The 22,299-nt window shown below is 37.0% G+C and overlaps 1 pseudogene; it reads left to right on the forward strand.

The window, feature by feature from the left end:
• The first annotated feature begins 1,235 nt into the window (after positions 1 to 1,235).
• Positions 1,236 to 3,429, forward strand: LOC119539853 (annotated as a pseudogene).
• The last annotated feature ends 18,870 nt before the right edge of the window (positions 3,430 to 22,299 follow it).

Here is a 22,299-nt window from a genome sequence, read left to right on the forward strand (position 1 = left end):
TATTTCACCACAAGCTTCCTCATTCATCACCTGTTCCCCAGCTTACAAGTTACATGCTGGTCTGGTTTGCTAATGCTGCCAGAATGCAAAACACCAGAAATTGATTGTTTTTTTTTTTTATAAAAGGGGGGTTATTTGGTTACACAGTTACAGTCTAAAGGCCATAAATTGTCCAAGGTAACATATCAACAATCAAATACCTTCACTGGAGGATGGCCAATGGTGTTCAGAAAATCTGTTAGCTGGGAAGGCATGTGGCTAGCATCTGCTCTGGAATTCTGGTTTCAAAATGACTTTCTCCCAGGACATTCCTCTCTAGGCTTCAGCTCCTCAAAAATGTCACTCTTAGTTGCTCTTGGGGCATTTGTCCTCTCTTAGCTTCTCCAGAGCAAAAGTCTGCTTTCAAAGGTCATCTAAAAAATGTCTCTGTAAGCTGAAGCTCCTCTCTCTTCAATGTGTCCCTCTTGGCTATAGCAAGCTTGCTTATATAGTGCTCCAGCAAACTAATCAAGGTCCATGCTAAATTGGCAGGTCCACGCCTCCATGGAAATTATGCAGTGAAACATCTCACCCACAATTGAAGGATCACATTTCCATGGAAACATCCAATAAAAAGTCTCCAACCCCATCAGCACCAATATGTTTCCTGCCCACACAAGACTGCATCAAAGATAATGACTTTTGGGGGAAATAATACATCTAAACCAGCACACATGCCTAACACATGTTTACATTCACTACTTTTAAAGGACATAACATCAAATTGGTGTTCAACACATCTTATCAAAGTTCCTTAGACTAAAAGACTGCCCATTTTTCACTTGCTGCTGTTTTGAGATACATACACACACACACATACACATATACGCAAGAGTTATGCCAAAATACCAAATTTGGTTTTTGATTTCCTTCTATCAGAAGCATATGTCAAGGAGTGATGTCATCAAAATGGCAACATAAACAGCTACTGAGAACTTCTTTACAGAGATTCAAAGAAAAAAAGGATAATTCTGAATTGTTTGAAACTCTGTAGGAGTCTATAGACTGGAGAAGGACCCTGTGAGTGGCTCTGTCCCTGGTGGGAAGGACCTGGTCTGCTGCCTGAGCAACACCCAAGCTTTGTAGGACCAAGAGCAGTGGAAAGAGCTCAGTGCTGGAAAGTCTAGTGGGGAGGGACCTGCTTCCCAGAGGTACTGGTATTGTCACCCAGAGACCTCTCATTCTGCAGCTGATTCATGTTTCACCAGAAGATAAACAAACAAACAAACAAAAAAAAACAGGAGAAGAAAATGGGGTTGAAGCAGAAGAATGGGGTAAATTTCTTCACACCAAAAATAAGCTTTACACAGATTTTGATGAAATTCGCCTAGAAATTGAAAAACAGAAAGAATTTCAGGAAACAAGGGAGTAAGCCCTGAACCAATTCATCTTAAGATTTTTTCACCCAATGTTGTCAATCTAACACTTGTGGATTTACCAGGGATGACCAAGGTACCTGTAGGTGATCAACCTAAGGATATTGAACTTCAAATCAGAGAGCTCATTCTTCAGTTCATCAGTAATCCAAATTCCATTATCCTCGCTGTCACTGCTGCTAATACAGATATGGCAACATCAGAGGCTCTTAAAATTTCAAGAGAGGTAGATCCAGATGGTCACAGAACCATAGCTGTAATCACTAAACTTGATCTCATGGATGCAGGAACAGATGCCATGGATGTTTTGATGGGAAGGGTTATACCAGGCAAACTTGGAATAATTGGAGTAGTTAACAGGAGCCAGCTAGATATTAACAATAAGAAGAGCATAACAGATTCAATCTGTGATGAATATGCTTTTCTTCAAAAGAAATATCCATCTCTGGCCAATAGAAATGGAACAAAATATCTTGCTAGAACTCTAAATAGGTTACTGATGCATCACATCAGAGATTGCTTACCAGAGCTGAAAACAAGAATAAATGTTTTAGCTGCTCAATATCAGTCTCTTCTAAATAGCTACAGTGAACCTGTGGATGATAAAAGTGCTACTTTACTCCAGCTTATTACCAAATTTGCCACAGAATACTGTAACACTATTGAAGGGACTGCAAAATATATTGAAACTTCAGAGCTATGCGGTGTTGCTAGAATATGTTATATCTTCCATGAGACTTTTGGGCGAACCTTAGAATCTGTTGACCCACTAGGGTGGCCTTAACACTATTGATATTTTCACTGCCATTAGAATTGCTACTGGTCCCTGTCCTGCTTTGTTTGTGCCTGAGGTTTCATTTGAATTACTGGTCAAGCGGCAAATCAAATGTCTAGAAGAGCCTAGCCTCCGTTGTGTGGAACTAGTTCATGAAGAAATGCAAAGGATCATTCAGCACTGTAGCAATTACAGTACACAGGAATTGTTGTGGTTTCCTAAACTTCATGATGCTATAGTTGAAGTAGTGACTTGTCTTCTTCGTAAAAGGTTTCCTGTCACAAATGAAATGGTCCACAACTTAGTGGCAATTGAATTGGCTTATATCAACACAAAACATCCAGACTTTGCTGATGCTTGTGGGCTAATGAAGAATAATATACAGGAACAAAGGAGAAACAGGCTAGCAAGAGAATTACCTTCAGCTGTATCACGAGACAAGGTTGCACCTGGAAGTGGTGGGGCAGGAGATGCCATTCAAGAACCAACAACAGGCAACTGGAGAGGAATGTTGAAAATTTCAAAAGCTGAAGATTTCAAAAGCTGAAGAAAAATCAAAACCAATTCCAATTATGCCAGCCAGTCCACAAAAAGGCCATGCTGTGAATCTCCTGGATGTGCCAGTTCCTGTTGCACGAAAACTATCTGCCTGTGAACAGCAAGATTGTGAAGTTATTGAGCGACTCATTAAATCATATTTTCTTATTGTCAGGAAGAATATTCAAGACAGTGTGCCAAAGGCGGTAATGCATTTTTGGGTTAATCATGTGAAAGATACTCTTCAGAGTGAGTTAGTAGGACAACTGTATAAATCATCCTTATTGGATGATCTTCTGACTGAATCTAAGGATATGGCACAGCATAGGAAAGAAGCAGCTGACATGCTAAAGGCATTACAAGGAGCCAGTCAAATTATTGCTGAAATCTGAGAGATTCATCTTTGGTAAAGAGAACTACATGATACGAGAGACTGTGTTGACTTGCCACTTGCTAGTTACTACCTACTTAAGTAGAATTTTATTTATGAACTCCTGTGTATTGCAATGGTATGAATCTGTTCATGTAAAGACTGGCTATAAACTGAAAAGTGTATACTGTATTGGAAAACAAATCACACATTTAATCCAAATAATAAATGGCTGTTTCTTAAGTTTTCCAGTATATATCAAATACATCAAGTCTGTCTTGTGACAGTTTCACTTGAATTTTGAAAATACCAGTTAGTGTTCTAGTAGTACAAACAGTTTGCCTGTGGATAAGATGACCTGTGTAACCTTTGTTAGTAGTGTTAAAGCCGCTGCCTTAGTCCTTCAAGAAGAAAGCAACAAACCAACATTTCATACAACTGTAATGCATGTACCATATAAATTGATCTGGCTTTGAAAGATGTGGGTTGACAAGTTCCTCACAAAGTCACTGTGTTTACAGCTTTTTGGAGCTTCTTTGCAACTTTTAATGTATAAGAAATCTGAATGCAGAAGATCTGTAGCATTGACAATGATGGGGTGTGCAAAATGTGTAACTACATCACCCTTCCACTTTCGGTTCTTTACTCCCCTAGTGCATTAAACATTAATATATTCTGATTCTTACTTAAACCTGGAAGCATGAATTACAGTTTCCTGCATTAAAAACAACCATCTGGACTTGATTATCTAATGAGACTTGATAACAATGTCCAAGTGAAGACTTAAATTCCCTTTGGTTTGCAAATACAGTAGTAGATACTATATTAGGATGTACCTTTAATATGGGGCACTCACACCATGTTCCCAAGATTTACTTTAAGGTGTGACTTAAAACCAAATACCATGCTGATCATTTAGGTGTAATATTCTATCTTCTCTGCTTTATAAGGTCGGTATAGCTACTTTTGCTTCATACCCCAAAATACATTGGAATGGAGGTATGTAAACATACTGGTAGAACTTTATGATTTAAACAAAAACAGACTCACATACAAACTAAAGACTTATCAACTACTGAATTGCATTCAGGGAGTGAGGGTGGAGGTTTAGATCATAAAATTTCCCAGCTGATTCTTGATATGAACTATAGATTTTAAGATATTGGTAGAAAGCCTTAAAACATCTAGGTCCATCTTTCTTGAACAGATAACACCTTAATACAGTATATATTGCAGACATTAAAATTTCAAGTTATGACTAAGTCTTATGAAGGACTACTGGCAAGTAAAACAGGAATATGTTATTTTACTTAAGTTTATGGTACCCTTTTTTTTTTTATCATCATTTTATTGAGATATATTCACATACCACGCAGTCATACAAAACAAATCGTACTTTCAATTGTTTACAGTACCATTACATAGTTGTACATTCATCATATGGTACCCTTTTAAGAAACAATAGACTCAGCACTGATCTTAAACAAAAAAAACAAGAACTGGTCTGATATGATAATGGTACTACTTTGAATCTGTTCACGTCTTGGCAGAGAATACATGCTACCAGAATATTTGTTAGCACACTTATAAATCACTCTGCCATCATTAAACATCAGTTTTGAAATTATAGCCATAATTTACTTATTGCAGATAGTAGATCAAACTACCACCATTCTGCAATGCCATGGCCTTCTGAATTTATAAGGGAAAAACATCTTACAATGCACCTTTCTCCATCATATCAAACAGATCCCAACAAACAAAAAGTTAGCTTTAAAGCCATGCTATGGCAATGCACTTGCTAGTACACACTTTGTACAAAGAAAAACAGAGGCAAGAAACTTACTGAAAGAAAGAGAACTTCCTTTGTTGGCCCTTAAAATGAGTGAAGTTCTGAATGTAGAGATGATCTCTGACATTTATAATGGATACTTGTATGTTGTTGCTATGTAAATAAAATTGCTGGTATGAAATGACATTGAAGTTTGTCAATAAATGAATACTTCCTAAATTGGTCTTAAGTTTACTCTCAGAGAAAGGTCTGGATGAACTAGGGTTTTTTAGTGCCAAAATCCACTTTGTAACATAATAAAATTTATACTGCACCAAAAAAAAAAAAATAATGGGTTTAACATTATTTATCAAAATTGTTTACTGTTTATTACAATAAAAAGTAATACTGGAAATGTTTGCATGCATTTACTTACAGCTTGTTTCATTTCTTGTAAAAAATTTCCAGAAAAAGAGCTAAATGCACAAATATATGATAAAAATTATAATATAGCTTGCATATTGTTAAGATGTGGTACAATAAATATTCATGCCTGGAGTACATGAAAACTACTCATCTCAATACATCATGAACAAAGTAAACTGAGTACTTTAAAATTGTAATGTATTTTGTGAAAATCATTGTTTTAATATTTGTTTTTTTATTAATTTTTATTGGTATTGTTCAGATACCATATAATTATCCAAAGAGCCAAACTGTAAAATCAGTTGCCCCTGGTACCCTCATACAGCTGTGCATCCATAGCCACACTTAATTTTTGTTCAACTTTTAGAAGCTTTTCATTACCCCAGACAAGAAATAAAGTAAAAGATGAAAAAAGAAAAAAGAAAAGGAAACTTGACTCCTCCCATATCCCTAACCACCCCCCCTCAATTGTTGACTCGTAGTGTTGGTATAGTACATTTGTTACTGTTTATGAAAAAATGTTGAAATACTAATAACTGTAGTATATAGTTTGCAGTAGGTATATATTTCTTGCCTATATGCTCCTCTATTATTAACTTCTAATTGTATTGTCATACATTTGTTCTGGTTCATGGAAGAGATTTCTAATATTTGTACAGTTAATCATGGACATTGCACACCATAGGATTCAGTTTTATACATTCCCATCTTTTGATCTCCAACTTTCCTTCTGGTGACATATATGACTCTAAGTTTCCCCTTTCCACCTCATTCATGCACCATTTGGCACTGTTAGTTATTCTCACATCTTGTGTCCTATATCTTGGTACCTTATATTTCATGTCTCTGAGTTTACATATTATAATTAGTTCCTATCAGTGAGATCCTGCAATATTTGTCCTTAAGTGTCTGGCTTATTTCAATCAGTATATTGCCCTTGAGGTTTTGTCATCAACCCATTTTTTTAAATATGATTTTGTTCACACACTGTACATTCCTTCCTAAGTAAATAATCGATGGTTCTCTGTATGGTCATATATTTATGTGTTCACCACCTTCACTACTATCTATATAAGGGCATCTACATTTCTTCCACAAGGCAGGAGGGAGAGTCAAAGAAGGTAGAGAGGCAAAAAAAGAGGAAGAAAAATGACAGCTAGGAAGCAGCAAAAGGAAAAATAACCTTAAATCAAAACAAAGTAAAGAGTCAGACAACACGACCAATGTCGATTGTCTAACATGCCTCCCCTATCACCCCCACCTGCATTTACCTTGGTATATCACTTTTGTTACATTAAAGGAAGCATAATACAATGAATCTGTAGAGTTACAGTCTCTAGTTTACATTGATTGCATCCCTCCCTGATGCCTCCCCATTTCTAACACCTTGCAAGGTTGACATTTGCTTGTTCTCCCTCATAAAAGAACATATTTGTACATTTTATCACAATGTTGAACACTCTAGATTTCATCAAGTTACACAGTTCCAGTCTTTATCTTTCCTCCTTTCTTCTGGTGTCTCACATGCTCCCAACCTTCCTCTCTCAACCATACTCATAGTTATCTTTGTTCAGTGTACTTACATTGCTGTGTTACCATCTCCCAAAATTGTGTCCCAAACCATGTACTCCTGTCTTCTCCTATCACTCTGTAGTGCTCCCTTTAGTATTTCCTGTAGGGCAGGTGTCTTGTTCACAAAGACTCTCATTGTCTGCTTGTCCAAAAATATTTTGAACTCTCCCTCATATTTGAAGGATAGCTTTGCTGGATATAGGATTCTTGGTTGGTGGTTTTCCCTTTCAGTATCTTAAATATATCACACCACTTCCTTCTTGCCTCCATGGTTTCTGCTGAGAGATCTGCACATAGTCTTATTAAGCTCCCTTTGTATGTGATGGATTGCTTTTCTCTTGCTGCTTTCAGGATTCTCTCTTTCTCTTTGACATTTGATAATCTGATTAAGTGTCTTGGCATAGGCCTATTCAGATCTATTCTGTTTGGAGTATGCTGTGCTTCTTGGATCTGTAATTTTATGTCTTTCATAAGAAATGGGAAATTTTAAATAATTATTTCCTCTACTATTGCTTCTGCCCCTTATTCCTTCTCTTCTCCTTCTGGGACACCAATGATTTGTACATTCTTGTACTTTGTTTCATCTTTAAGTTCCTGGAGATGTTGCTCATATTTTTTCATTCTTTCCTCCATCTGCTCCTTTTCATGTAAGCTTTCAGGTGCTTTTTTCTCCAGTTCCTGAGTGTTTTCTTCTGCCTCTTGAGATCTGCTGTTGTATGTTTCCATTGTGTCTTTTGTCTCTTGTGTTGTGCCTTTCATTTCCATAGATTCTACTAGTTGTTTTTTTGAACTTTTGATTTCTGCCTTATGTATGCCCAGTGTTTTCTTTATAGCCTCTATCTCTTTTGCTATATCTTCTCTAAACTTTTTGAATTGATTTAGCATTACTTGTTTAAATTCCTGTATCTCAGTTGAAGTGTAGGTTTGTTCCTTTGACTGGGCCATAACTTTGTTTTTCTTAGTGTAGAGTGTAATTTTCTGTTATCTAGGCATGGTTTCTTTGGTTACCCTAATCAGGTTTTCCCAGAACAGAACAGGCTCAGGTCTCAGAGGGAAGAAATATTCAGTATCTGGTTTCCCTGTGGGTGTCCCTTAGAAATTGGTTCTTGTGATGCCTCAGGTCACAGTGCTTTTCTGCCCAGCAGGTGGTGCCAGTTAGCCTATAATTCTTGACTGGTGTGAGGAGGTATGGCTGTGTTCCCCCAGGCTCTGCAGTCTGGTTCTGAATGGAAAGGGTCCCACCCCTTTCCTCTTAGAAAAGATAGATCCCCCTGGGGGAGGTCATTAACATTTCAATATTCTATCTCTCTGCTTGTGCTATCTCCACCCTTCTTTGAGTCACAGCACTGGGAACTGTAATGGCTGGGGCTTTCTCCACTGAGCCAAAAAAGAAACCGATAGTCCCCTTCAGACCTAGTCCAAGGTGACCTTCTGGCTCTCCAAGGTCAGTCATCACCCAAAGCCTCCATCTATTTTTTGGGGATTCGTACCTGTAGCGAGCAGTTCACACTCGCTACTTAGAGCCCCAGTTGGTGCTCAGCTGAGCTATATTCACTTGCTGGGAGAGAGCTTCTCTCTGGCACCATGAGGCTTTGCAGCTCAGGCTATGGGAGACGGGGCCTCATGACTTGGATCTGCAGGTTTTACTTACAGATTTTATGCTCTGTTCTAAGGCATTCCTCCCAATTCAGGTTGGTGTATGATGAGTGGATGGTCTCATTTGTCCCCTCACAGTTATTCTGGATTGTTTACTAGTTGTTTCTGTTTTTTTTTAGTTGTTCCAGGGGGACTATTTAGCTTCCACTTCTCTCTATGCTGCCATCTTCCCCATCTCTCTAATATTTGCTTTTAAGGTGAAGTCATTTATCTTGTATTTGCCTCTTCCTGTACATTGTCCATTTTTACACATATATTTGTACATCAAAATTATTTATTCATTAAAGCAAATGACCCCTTGTATTTCTTTTCTATGTAAACATTTTCTTTTATATTTATGTAAATATTTACCAATATTCAAAAGCCACAAAATTATATTGACAGATGTCTAACCAAAATACAATGCAGAATGTGTAAAATAAAAGCTACATAAATATTACCTGAGACCTATAATTGTGTATATATATGTATGTAAAATTTCAACAGAAACCAAATAAAAATAAATGAGACAGAAGTGTAAAGGAGAAGACCAAGAAAAATTGCAAATACTTAGCCACATCTAGTTAATGGGCATCACAGTCATATCATTTGCTACATATGATCATTAATAAAGAAAATATCAATTCTCTTATATTTGTACAGGTATATATAAAATTCTCTGTGGTCAGAATTTGTGGAATTAAAGACTAGTTTTTCTTTAAGGCAACGAAGAAACAAAATAATGAAAACTCCCTCTTTGAGAAAGGAAACATGAAAAAGTTTCTCCTTTTGCACTTGGATCATTTAGGAGAGAGAGAAAGAAAACATTTGGTCTTTTAAGCACTTTGTGTATGCCTTGTGCTATTAGTTACTAGTTCTGCTGTTAAATATAGTTAAGAAAGGAAAACAGTTACAACTCAGAAGCTAAACATCAAACATTCCTGCTGACTAATCATGTACTGAGAAAGGAGTAAGGTTAAAACAAATTTCCTATGACATGTACACATATATACATATATATATATATATATACAAATACACATGTATGCATATACACACATTTGTGAGTGCATACATGTATTTTTAGTTAGCCAATGTCTCATAACCTCCTCTACCACAACCCTGTTCCGTTCACCATCATCTCCTGCCTGGACCTCTGCTGGAGCCTCCTAACTGATAACCCTATGAGCACTTTATCCCATTCACCTCATTCTTCATAGAGGCAAACTGAGCAAAACTTCTTAAATATAAATTAGGAAGTTCTGCATGTTGGTACAAGACTTTATATCATCTGAAAATCTTAATGTTTCCACCTCGATTATTAGAATACATAGCATACAGCCAGAGAATAAGTGATAAAGGAAAATAAAATTGAGAACTTCATTGAAATAGGAGACAAAGTAGACCCATCAACTACAAATGGCATGTAAGGGTGAAAAAAGACTGAGACAAATTGTGTCCAGTAGTCCCTGGAGGGAAGAACAGGGTGTAGGGTTCCACTGGTGTGGTAATGACCCAAAATATTAGGAACCAAATTCTCCTAATGGGGAACTGCTGTGGACACACCTAAGAGACAAGGAGCCAGGGAGCAATCAGAGGACTAATGAAGAGAAAGGTGTGAAAACAATATGAAGGGGAGAAGGTGGAGCCAACAGGGCAGCATTGTGTAAACTGAGATGATTGCCATTCCAGGCATGGCTGGGGATTAGAAGACGATAATAAGTGGGTGGGAGAGAAGACTCCAGGAGTGCAATAACTGCATAGAATTGAGAAACCAGGAAAGCTGTGAATTTCTGCATCCCCGTGGGGCCCACCTGACAATAACTGGAAAGCAAAGTCCAACCCCTAAAATAATGGCATACGAAACTGCTGTGTTATACAAAATACTATTAGAAAATCTAAAGTAAAAAACACATGTAGCACACTTCTTAGTAGAAAAAATATGTTCACCAGAAAATTGTTGCTGAAAAGCATAGCTACATTATGACACAAGTTTAAAGTTGATTTAGAGCCAAAAATCTGAATAAATAATAAAGCTCTCTTTAATAGAGAACATCATGAAACAGAAATTTAAGAGTTCAGAAAATTATGATCAGACAGGGAGAAGCAATTTCCAGACAGCAGAAAGATGTGAAGTGATAATTGAATTGTCAGGAAAGAATTTGAAGAAAATTAGAGAGTATAAGCTGAACAGTTGCTTGATAGATTGCAGGTGGCAGTAAAATCATATTTGAAATTGATAACTCAAATAGAAAAGCTTATCATATTTAAAATATAGGAATAAATATTAAGATAAAACTATTGACCAAAATTGATGCTAAAGGAAGGAAAAGAGTGAGAGAACAATATTCTAGAAACTATTTTATTCCTGCTTATGCTAGGAAACCGACAGAGAGTTGGTAAAATTAAAGGAAACTAAGGGTATGTTATTAAAGTATTGTTATAAGGATAATGGAACAAATATACAAACATTTTAAATATCAGAAAATAATTTTTTATAATACACTGCATAGTGAAAGACTTTTTTAAATAAAGAGCAGAAAATATAAAATAATAAGCATATATATATGAGGGCATGAAATTAAACTTATTCTGCATCTCAGTAGCATGGATATGCTTAACACTCAAAAGAAAAAGTTACTTTTTCTGCCCTGGAAATCTGTTCCCCAAATATGTCATGTCCCATCTCCTTAATTTATTCAGGTGTTTTCTGCACTATTTTATTACCAAAGAAGAATTCCCTGATCAATAAATATATAATAATTTATCCCTTATCCCTCATTTTTCTTCATAATATTAGCCAGCCCTGGCATTTTTTTCCAATTTTATTGAGATGTATTCACATACCATACAATCATCCAAAGTGTACAATTGATTGTTCACAATACCATCATATAGTTGTGCATTCGTCATCCCAATCTGTTTTTGAACATTTTCCTTGTACCAGAAAAAGTGAAAATAAGAATAAAAAATAAAAGAAAACAGCATGCAAAACAGCCCCCTCCCAAACTATTTTTCATTTAGTTTTTGTCCCCATTTTTCTACTAATCTATCTGTACACTGGATAAAGGGAGTGCAATCCACAAGGCTTTCACAATCACAATGTCACTGCTTGTAAGCTACATTGCTATACAATCATCTTCAAGGGTCAAGGCTGCTCAGTTGCAGTTTGATAGCTTCAGGTATTTACTTCTAGCTATTCCAATGCATTAAAACCTAAAAAGTGTTATCTATACAGCACATAAGAATGCCCACCAGAGTGACCTCTCAGCTCCATTTGAAATCTCTCAGCCACTGAAACTTTGTTTTGTTTCATTTTGCATTCCCCTTTTGGTCAAGATGTTCTCAATCCCATGATGTTGGGTCCAAATTCATCCCTGGAAGTCATATCCCACACTGCCAGGGAGATTTACACTCCTGGGAGTCAGATCCCCTGTAGGGGGGTGGGCAATGAGATCACCTGCCAGGGTGGATTAGCTAGAGAGAGAGAGCCATATCTGAGCAACAAGGAGGCATTCAGGGGAAGACACTTAGGCACAACTATAAGCAGGTTTAGCCTCTCCTTTGCAGTGACAAGATTCTTAAGGGCAAGTCCTGTGATAGAGGGCTCAGCACATCAAACCACCAGTCCTCAATGTGAGAACATCAGCAACAATTCAGGTGAGGAAGCCCAACACCTCTGCATTTTACCCCAGCTCCTCCCCCTGGCATTTTTTATGTTCACTTATTTCTATTTTCTACTACAGAATGTAAGTGCTATGAGAAGAGATATTTTATCTACTTTTCTCCCATTGGTGTTTATCCAATGCCTAGGAAAATGTCTACCCCAAAGTAGATGCTTAAAAAAAGTCTTAAATGAATAAACTTAGACCTTTATGGAGAGGAGAGAAAGGGGAGAAGCAAGACTGTTCAGAACTCAGAATACTTACTATAAGAATGACAAAGTAAAACAAGCATCACATTATTGGTACATTAAAAAACAATATCAACAATGGAAATATTCTTAAGTTCTAGTTCAAAAGACACAGAATGATAACACATTTACTCATGAATCTAGAAATTTAAATTTCTTGATAAATTGATTTCTAGGTAAAAAAGAGTATTTGTATTTATAATTCCTTATATTTGTCAATAAACATTTTGAATAATACACATAGATATTTCTCTACATTATTAAGCAGAATTAATGAAAATAATTCCTCCATTTTATACTGAGGTGTTTTGGTTACAAATATTGCATAAACTGTAGCCAGATATTTGATCCTCTGTGGCTATCTAGCTCTCTCTCTCTCCTCTCTTTCTCTCTCACACATAAATGCACTCACAAAGAAACATATTTCTCAAAGCTTAGAAAAAAGGGAATGAAAAAATAGGAGTATGAGCTTATTATTCACAATCTTAGAGTTTATGATATTAAAAGCAGTAGTATATGGTTTATAGGAAGTTCTATGCAACCTCCTTTGAATAAATGCAAGCAAATTTTCATATCACTTCTATTTTGTATCTGTTCTTCTGTTCTAGTAATCAGAGTATTACTTCATTTCATGATTGCATTTTGTTTTGTTTGTATTTATGATTATTTTATTTCCAGTTTTGATTTTAAAAGAATTCTCAAACATAAGCATTCTGTTTTATAACTAATTTGTATTTTCCATGATGTGAAGCTATGCCATTTGCTCAGGGAAAGAATTTAACAACCAGAATTGAAATAACAATAATCTTCCTACTTTCCCATACCCTTCATTTGACCTTGCCCTCCTCTGAGAGCTGCTAGACCTTTGAGCTTGGTGCTTTTCATCTGTAGCTGAATGCGAAGCTTTTCTGATTCTTAATAACATTAGAAGATTGGATGGAGGCATAGTAGGATGTCATGGGTCTCTCTGCATCCATGAGCCCTGAAATCCCCAGGTTTCTTGAAGACTTTGTTTTGTCTGCATTCAGTTAGCTTCACAGGTTAGATCTGTGACCTTAGGAGGTGAATTTAGCCACTAAACTCAGAAGAGGACAAGTTTTCTGATGCCCAAAGTAGTTTTAGCTGTAAGTTGTGTGCCGTGTATCATTTTCTTCATTTGTTTTACAACCTCAAAATCTATCATTTGACAGACACTGAATTCAGCACTGGAGTACTATGGTGAGCAAAGTTGAACATGGCAACCAAAACAAGTAGCTTAAAATATCTCTCTACAGCAAATACTTATTTGAATAAATGCCAAAGCCTTCTTTATAGTATAATGTAGATGAGCACAAAGAGAGTGGTTTTGATGTTATGACTCCTCTGGCTTTGAGGTAACATTTATGTTCACTATCATTTATCAATTTGAATACAATCTTACTGGTTTCTAATATTATGTTCATTATTACTATATACTCTTTAAAATAAGGAATCATTATTATATGATTTCCATGATATGACCTTACATTGTCAGGTTATTTAGTTAAGCTTTGGAGGAGAAATTACCTTACAATGCTTCTGAAAGCTATAAAGCCACAAACACAGATATATCTCCAACTGGAGATGAGTTAAGCTTATGATATGTTTAAGTTATATTAAAATATTTTGCTGAAATCAGTCAATTTCATATCCAGATCTTGATTACAATACCTGAAACAATGCTTGTCACAATACTTGACATATATTTGGATACTGCTACATGCAGGTCACTAAGTGTAGTGGTGTGAACACAATAAAATTAAGATATAATGGTTTTCAAAATACCTGATATTTATTGTTGGAGATCCCATCTTCTTCTTGGATTGTCTTTTCTGTTGTGTGTGTTTGTGTGTGTGTGTGTGTGTGTGTGTGTCATCCCAATTGTAAATCTTTGATAGTCTAAATAGAAAAAAAAAGACCAGGATTGTAAAACTGACAATTGGGCTTGGTGCTTTTCATCTGTGGCCTAATGTGAGGCTTTTCTGATTCTTAAAAACTTCTTGCTAACAGATGCCTCTTAATGATAAGCAGAATTCTGAATGCATGGCATGCTTTTTCTGTGCTGTTCCATATTTGAGGATAAGGAAGGTAAAACCCACAGTGATCATACACTAAACAGATTAACATAAAGAATGGGTAGACATGAGAGTACATGGAAACAGAAGCTCCCAAAAGAGATAAAGCCCCTAAATTTAGGGAATTATTTATACTGGTAACTCCACAGGGACTAAGATCACAACCCACCAATTAGTCTTGAACAGTTATGGGGTAAGTTTGTGGTCCTGGGATCACTCTCTGGGTGAGGAGTTGGAGCCAGAAAGGAGAGCCATACTATCCTATCTGACTTAATGTCCATAGCAGAATTCTAAATGATATGAGTATTTATATATCTGAGCTTAACTTATTTTAATGTTTAATAAAATATCACAATATCAATTAATCACCAGTAAACAAGAAGAAAGAATAAAGTTCAGAAGAAAGAAAATAACACTTAAATTAAAAGTAATATTAAATAGGACTGCTAAAATGGGAGTTATTTAGTCTGGGGCTAAGTTATGGTTAGATTATTTTCTTCAAAAAGATGAAGGGTATTTAGAAACCTTTTGGAATTCATAATTAATATGTCTTTATAAAATATCTATGATGTAATTATTATTTCATCATTTTATGAAGATTACAAATTGGATCAATAATCAACTACATGGGGCCTTTCTTCAAGGAAGGATGGGGACTCATATTATGTAGCTGGGTATTTCCTTAGATGAAGATTAGCTAGATTAGGGATCTTCACTATACATATGAGGAACTAGAGCTTCCCACAGGCTTCATATTTTACCAAAGACATCATCAAATTTAGACTTTAATTCAGATGTCCAAAATCATTATGTCCAGGTTATATAGTTCTAAGGACATAAAGATCCCACTAGCAATAAAACAGAGTGAAAAAGGAACACATGAATGGTATAAGAGAGAAAGTGCCAAAGTGAGGTGTGATGGTTAGGTTCATGTGTCAACTTGGCCAGGTGATGGTACCCAGGTGTCTGCCCATGTAATCAGTGGCCTAAACCATTACTGCAAGGACATTTGTGGCTGCTTAAAAAAACAGAAGTTTGGTTTAATTAAATCATCAGTCAATTGGCTGCAGCTGTGACTGATTACATCAAAGAGTGTGTCTTTTCCAATGAGAGAATCCAATCAACTAGATTTAATTCATTCAATTGAAAACTTTTAAGCAAGACAGATAGAGAACCTTCACTTCTTCTTCAGCTAAAGAGCAAAGCATTTCCTGAGGAGTTCATCAAAGTTGCCAGCTTGTTCCTGAGGAGATCATTGAACATGTTCATTGAAGTTGCCAGTAGGCTGCCTGAGGAGTTCATCAGACATCTTCATTGGAGTTGCCAGTTTGCTGCCTGCCCTATGGAATTTGGACTCATGCATACCCAAATTTGTGTGAGGCACTTTTGTAAAATCTGATACTCACAGATATCTCTTGTTTATTCTGTTTCCCTAGAGAACTGTAGCTAATACAACTTGGTAGCAGGAGTGGTTCTTGAGAAACAGAATCTGAAAATGGGCTTTTACAATTTGTTTTCTACTCTGATTAGATTCAAAGGCACTGATGACTCCATTTCCAATAATCAAGATGGCACTGACAGTCCATGGTGTAAGTTGGCAGTGGAGATATGCAAAATATGACTGTTTGATTCTCTTAATCATACTCTTATATGAACAAGGCTCTGGGTGACAGTGTTTTTGACACCTTAACAGAGTTTTGCAGAGTTAAGAGGTATAATGATGTTTGCTGGTTGCTCTTAGATAGGCTGGATAAAGTTATAAGAGAAAGAGATGAGCTAAAGTCTTCAAATTTAAAACTTAAGTGAGAAATGGGGCAAGGGGCAATGGGGAGTTAAGAAATGAGTGTAGGGTTGTTGTTTGAGGTGAAGGGAAATTTCTAGTAATGGATGGTGGAAAAGAGCATTACAACATTCTAAATGTGATTAATCCCACTAATGGAAGGCCAGGGAGGGTGTGGAATGGGAAGATTTAGGCTGTATATATGTCTCCACAATTGAAAAAAAAAAAAAGAGTCTAAATAGATGACAATTGAATGCCAAGGATGAACTTGGATGGGATTGGAGGATAGAGGACAGGTGGCTCAAAGGGACACAGATGAGACATAAGGAAAAGGAAATATAGAATGTAAGCTTCATATCATTGTTGAATCTCTTGTACTTCTTAGCTGCACTTAATAGGATTGCATAAAAGAATGTTCTTGTTCATGGGAAGTGTATACATGAATTATAGTGTATGTTCAAGGATGTGTGCAGCTAGCTCTCATATGTTCAGAAGACAGAGCAATAGATGATGGATGATAGGGGGGGAAAGAAATAGTGATGTGACAGCATGTTAAAGTTGGTGGATTGAGCTATTGGGGGAGGGGAGTCAGGGTATGATGGAATTCTGTGTATGGGGTTAGTATTGTTTTTGCAACTGTTCCTACAACTTTGAATGTATTTCAAAATAAAAAAAAGTAAAAAAAAAAAAAAAAAACTTAAGTGCTGTATGACAGATGAAAAGGTTTCTGTATGTGCCCTGAAAGAAAATATTATTTCGTGTGGCTGCAAACTTGAGATTTCTGAAAACCAGACCCAGAGTTTCATTGTACAAGTAGCAGATTTACAGCATAAACTAAAATCTCAACCATGCAGGGTGTCTTCTGTTAAAGTAAAGTCAATGACTGGAAAAGAATGGGATCCTGAAACTTGGGATGGGGACATATTGATTGATAATAATAGCAGTGAGGACATTGGAATCCCAGATTCTGCTGAGTCTTTGTTAGATATATCAGTAGTGGTTTGTCCTAAGGAATCAATCTCCCACCTCCAGTCTGCCCTGAGGAGAGAGCTAGCCAACCTCCAGCTTGCTTTGAGGAAACAGCTTCCCAACCTCCAGTCTGCCCTGAGGATCCTGCCATCCAACCTCCACCTAGAGATTAATACTTTAGTGCCTGCTAAACCTGTAATCACCTCCCCTGACAAAGAAGCCCTAACTCTTCTGTCTGGAGAGATTAAAGCTGTTTCACCAGATGAAACTGCAACAGAATGTCATGAGGTAAATGGCTTGTGGGACACTTCTAATTATTTTCAAGACCCCATCCCCACCACCAGTATTTGCTTCAAGACCTATAACCAGAGTAAGTCCCAACAGGTCCCAAATGGTGATGTACAAAATGTGACCCATTAGGAAGTATGCTATACTCCAAAAGAACTGTATGAGTTTTCCCACTTATACAAACAGAAATCAGGGGAATATGTTTAGAAATGGATATTAAGGGTGTGGTATAATGGAGGAAGGAATATAAAGTTGGATAAGGCTGAATTTACTGATATGGGCCCACTAAGCAGAGATTCTGCATTCAGTGTTGTAGCTCAAGGGGTTAGAAAGGGTATTAACAGTTTGCTTGGGTGATTGGCTGAAACATGGATCAAAAGGCAGCCAACATTACCTGAGGTTGAAATTCCAGAACTACCCTGGTATAATGTAGAGGAGGAGATTCAAAGGCTTAGAGAGATTGGAATGTTAGAGTAGATTTATCACGGAAGACCTGCTTTCACATCCCTGGAATGTCCACAGGACACACCTTTAACCAGGACTGTGAGGAATAACTTTGTGAGACTAGCTCCATCATCCCTGAAGACCTCTGTAGTCACCCTTCTCCATAGGTAAGATATTATTGTGAGAATTGCTGTCACTGGGCAGGAATCCTTAAACACAATGGGAATATTTGGCTCCTGAGTTGGCAGAAGCCACATGGCAGTAGTTAATTGTCAAAGACAAGGTGGGCATGGCTACCATAATGGAAAACAGGCTCAAGGCAGCAGTCAAAATAATCTGACTTGCAGAGACGTATGGCATTGGCTAGTAGATCATAGAGTACCTAGAAGTAAAATAGATGGGCAGTCTAATAAATTTTTCTGTATAAGCAGAAGAATTCTAGGTCAAGTGAACAAAAAACCTTGAATTACAAAAACAGAGTCACAGCCCCTTAATCAATTCCCAGACTTGAGACAGTTTACAGATCCAGAGCCCCATGAATGAGGGCAAGGCCAGGTACCCTTAGGGAAGGACCCTGTTACACTGCCAAAAATTTATCCTGTTAGTCTTCCTCCCAGCCTTCCCCAGGGGAACCAAGGTAACTGTGCATTGGGAAAAAGGAAATGATTATTAGACATTGGTTCAGAAGTGACATTAATTCCGGGAGACCCAAAACACCACTCTGGTCCACCAGTCAGATTTGGGGCTTATGAAGGCCAGGAGATCAATGGAGTTTTAAATCAGATCTGTCTCAAAGTGGGTCCAGTGTGTTCCCAGACCAATCTTTTTGTTATTTTCCCAGTTTCAGAATGCGTAATTGGAATAGAAATGCTCAGCAACTGGCAAAATCCTCACATTGGTTCCCTGACTCATGGAGTTAGGGTTATTATGGTGAGAAAGGCCAAGTTGAAGCCACTAGAACTGTCCCTCCCTAGCAAAATAGTAAACAAGAAGAAATACCAGATTCCTGGAGGGATTGCAGAGATTAATGCCATTCTTAAGTACTTGAAGTATGCAGAGATGATGATTCCCACCACATCCCCATTCAACTCTCCTATTTGACCTGTGCAGAAGGCAGATGGGTCTCAGAGGATGACAGTGGATTACTTTAAGCTTAACCAGATGGTGACTACAATTTGAGCTGCTGTTCCAGAAGTGGTAGCATTGCTTGAGCAAATCAGCACATCCAGTTCATTCCTGAGGAGTTCATCAAACATCTTCATTGGAATTTCCAGTTTGCTGCCTTCCTGATGGAACTTAGACTCATGCATACCCAGAGTTGCATGAGACACTTTTGTAAAATCTTGTATTTACAGACATCTCTCATTTATTCTGTCTCCTTAGAGAACTCTAACTAATACATGAGGTACAACTTGATTGTTAATTGACAGTAAAGAAATGGCTCCACTAATTGAAGATGATAGAAAAGCAGGTGAAAATATTGTTCTATTCATTGACCTTCTTCCAAAATATAACTTCTGTTTATCTCAAACTTTTATTAATGAATAGAAATACTCTATTTCAACAATATGAGTTAAATAGTAACATATAATTGTGTTTGGACAAGATTAGAAATTGATTTAGTCTTTATATTAAGTAGTGAATGACCATTATTAAATATTTCTCTAGCTATAATTTCCAAATACAAATGTATTATCCAAGTTTTACTGAGCATAAACAAGACAAACTGACCCTGTATTCATGGGATGGAGTATCTTATGAATGAACCCAAATTAATTAGATAATCACAGAATTCTCATAAATTTTAAAAGAACAAGTACAACTATGGTAATGAATAATAAGGGGGTGTCATAAAGTATTTCATGTAAGAAGAGTTTCCATAGAGAAATTACATTTAAGATGTATATCAAGGAATAATTTGCATTATCCAGGGAGGTGTTAAGAGAACAGGTGACCACCAGCATTTATGCTGAAGAAATACAGCTTGCAGTACTAAAAATAACAATGCCACTCACCCATCCTGAACATGGCCACCACCAGCCATCCATGCCTGTGACATGAACTGGGAATGACAGCTCAAAATATTCCTGAGGAAGAAATACTCTGTGACATGGAAATGCAAGGATTTATGAGGAAGTTTTCCCATTTCTCTCGTCTAGGCAATGATTGGAACACTGAGAACTGTTGGGGACATTTGAGGCAGATAGTTGTAACTCAGGAGAAGCCAAAGGCTCAAGAAACAATTTGCAAATATCCTGGATTCATGGCATATTTGGGTGTGAGCTCAGACCTTCTACCTTCTGAAAGAATTCCCATAACAATTGATTTTTATATGCAAAACTTGAATGTTGAAAGTTTTGATTGTATCAGTTGTCAGCAAAGCTATGCTACTGAGAGAACCAGTGAGAGTAGTACATGTGGAAATGTCCTTAGCCATTCCATGGAAGTTATTCAATTTGAAAAAAAAATCAAACAAATGAAAAAACCTATAAATATCATGAAAATGTTAAAACTTTCAAATATTTTACATACCTTGGTGAACAAAAAATAATGAAAAGAGGCAAGAAACTGAATGAAGGTAAGGACTTTGGGGACTTCTTTACCATGAGAACATCTCTTAATGAAAACAGGAAGAGTCACACTGGAGGAAACATAAATGTACTGAATGTGGCAAATGCTTCAAATGGAATACTTCTCTTGTTCTGCATCACAAAACTCACACGAGTTAAACAGTACACCTGTAATGAGGGTGGAAAATCCTTCTCCAATAACTACAACTGACTGTGCATCAGAGAATCCCTATTGGACAGAAACATTATAACTGCAATAAATGTGGGAAAGCATTCAGTGATGGGTCAGCTATACACAGCACCAGAGAATTCATTCTGGGAAGAAAACTTATGAATGTCTGGAATGTGGAAAAACGTTCTACAGAAATTCATCATTTGCTTTCCATCAAAGAGCTCATACAAGAGAAAAACCTATAGATGCAATGAGTGTGGGAAACCTTTCACTGACAATTCTCACCTCACTGCATTTCAGAATCTGTACTGAGAAGTCTTACAAATATAGCAAATGTGGAAAGACCTTCCAAGATAACTCATACCTCACTCAGCATGAGAGGACTCACACAGGTGAGAAGCACTCTGAATGTGCAGAGTGAGGGAAATCATTTACCCACAACTTTCACCTAATTATGCATCAAAAAATCCATTCTGGAGAGAAAACCTACTAATGTAATGAGTATGGTAAAACTTTCATTGAGAGGACTTACTTAATCAGACACCAGAGGATTCATACTGGCAAGAAGCCCTATGGCTGCAGCCATTGTCAGAAACTTCAGAAACATTGCTGGACTTATCTGACATCAGAGGAATCATACAGGTGAATGAATGTAATCAACATGGCAAAGCTTTCAGGGATAGCTCCTGTCTGACCAAGCATCAGAGAATTCACACTAAAGAGACACCATACCAATATCTGGAATATGGAAAGTCCTTTAAGCAGAATTGTCATCTAGTGGTACACCAGAGACTCCATAGCAGGGGCTGTCCCAGCCACTGTCCACAGTGTGGGAAAAATTTCAGGAGCAACTCATCCCTCATCCAACATCAAAGAACACACTCTGGAGAGAAACCCATGGAAACCAAATGAACATTCATAATATACTCTTGACTTGTCAGAAATCTGCATGAAGGAGGCATGCCTTCATATTTAACTCCTCTCTAGTCAGTATAAAAGAAATCCTTAAGCTGTTTGGTGAATTGATGAATGTGAGACATTGCTTAGCCACACTGTTAACTCTATACATTAGGGAAGTCTTGGGGAGAATATATGGTGGTAATAAATGTGGAAAAGGCTTCTGGGGTGATTCTGTACCAAACATAATAGTGAACACCCTGGAATAAAACCTGAGAACATGAGGAAGATATTTCCTTAGAGACATTCACCCACTTCTAAACCCTAGTGCTTAAACTGGGAAAAAAATCTGTGAATGTCTTAAATAAGTAGTTGGTATGAAGAATCCTTTAACAGGCAGTATCCATCTTATGGTACCTAAGAGAACTTTTTCTAGAATCCAACCATGTAAGTGTAGTCAGTGAGAGAAGCTTTTGGCAAGAGCTTTTTCTGTCTTTTGCAATGACAGAAAAACAGATTTTGTTGTTTGAATGTATTTCTGGACAAAGTGTCCATCTGTGTTTTTTGTCCTGCCAGAATGCTGAGGACTCTCATTTCAGAAGCGGCAAGAGGATAAGGAAGTTGATTGTGAATAACCAGTGAAGTCATCCCTCTTAAGAAAGACTAAAATCG

The sequence above is a fragment of the Choloepus didactylus genome, chromosome 7, assembly GCF_015220235.1.
Source record: "Choloepus didactylus isolate mChoDid1 chromosome 7, mChoDid1.pri, whole genome shotgun sequence".
NCBI classification, from domain to species: Eukaryota; Metazoa; Chordata; class Mammalia; order Pilosa; family Megalonychidae; genus Choloepus; species Choloepus didactylus.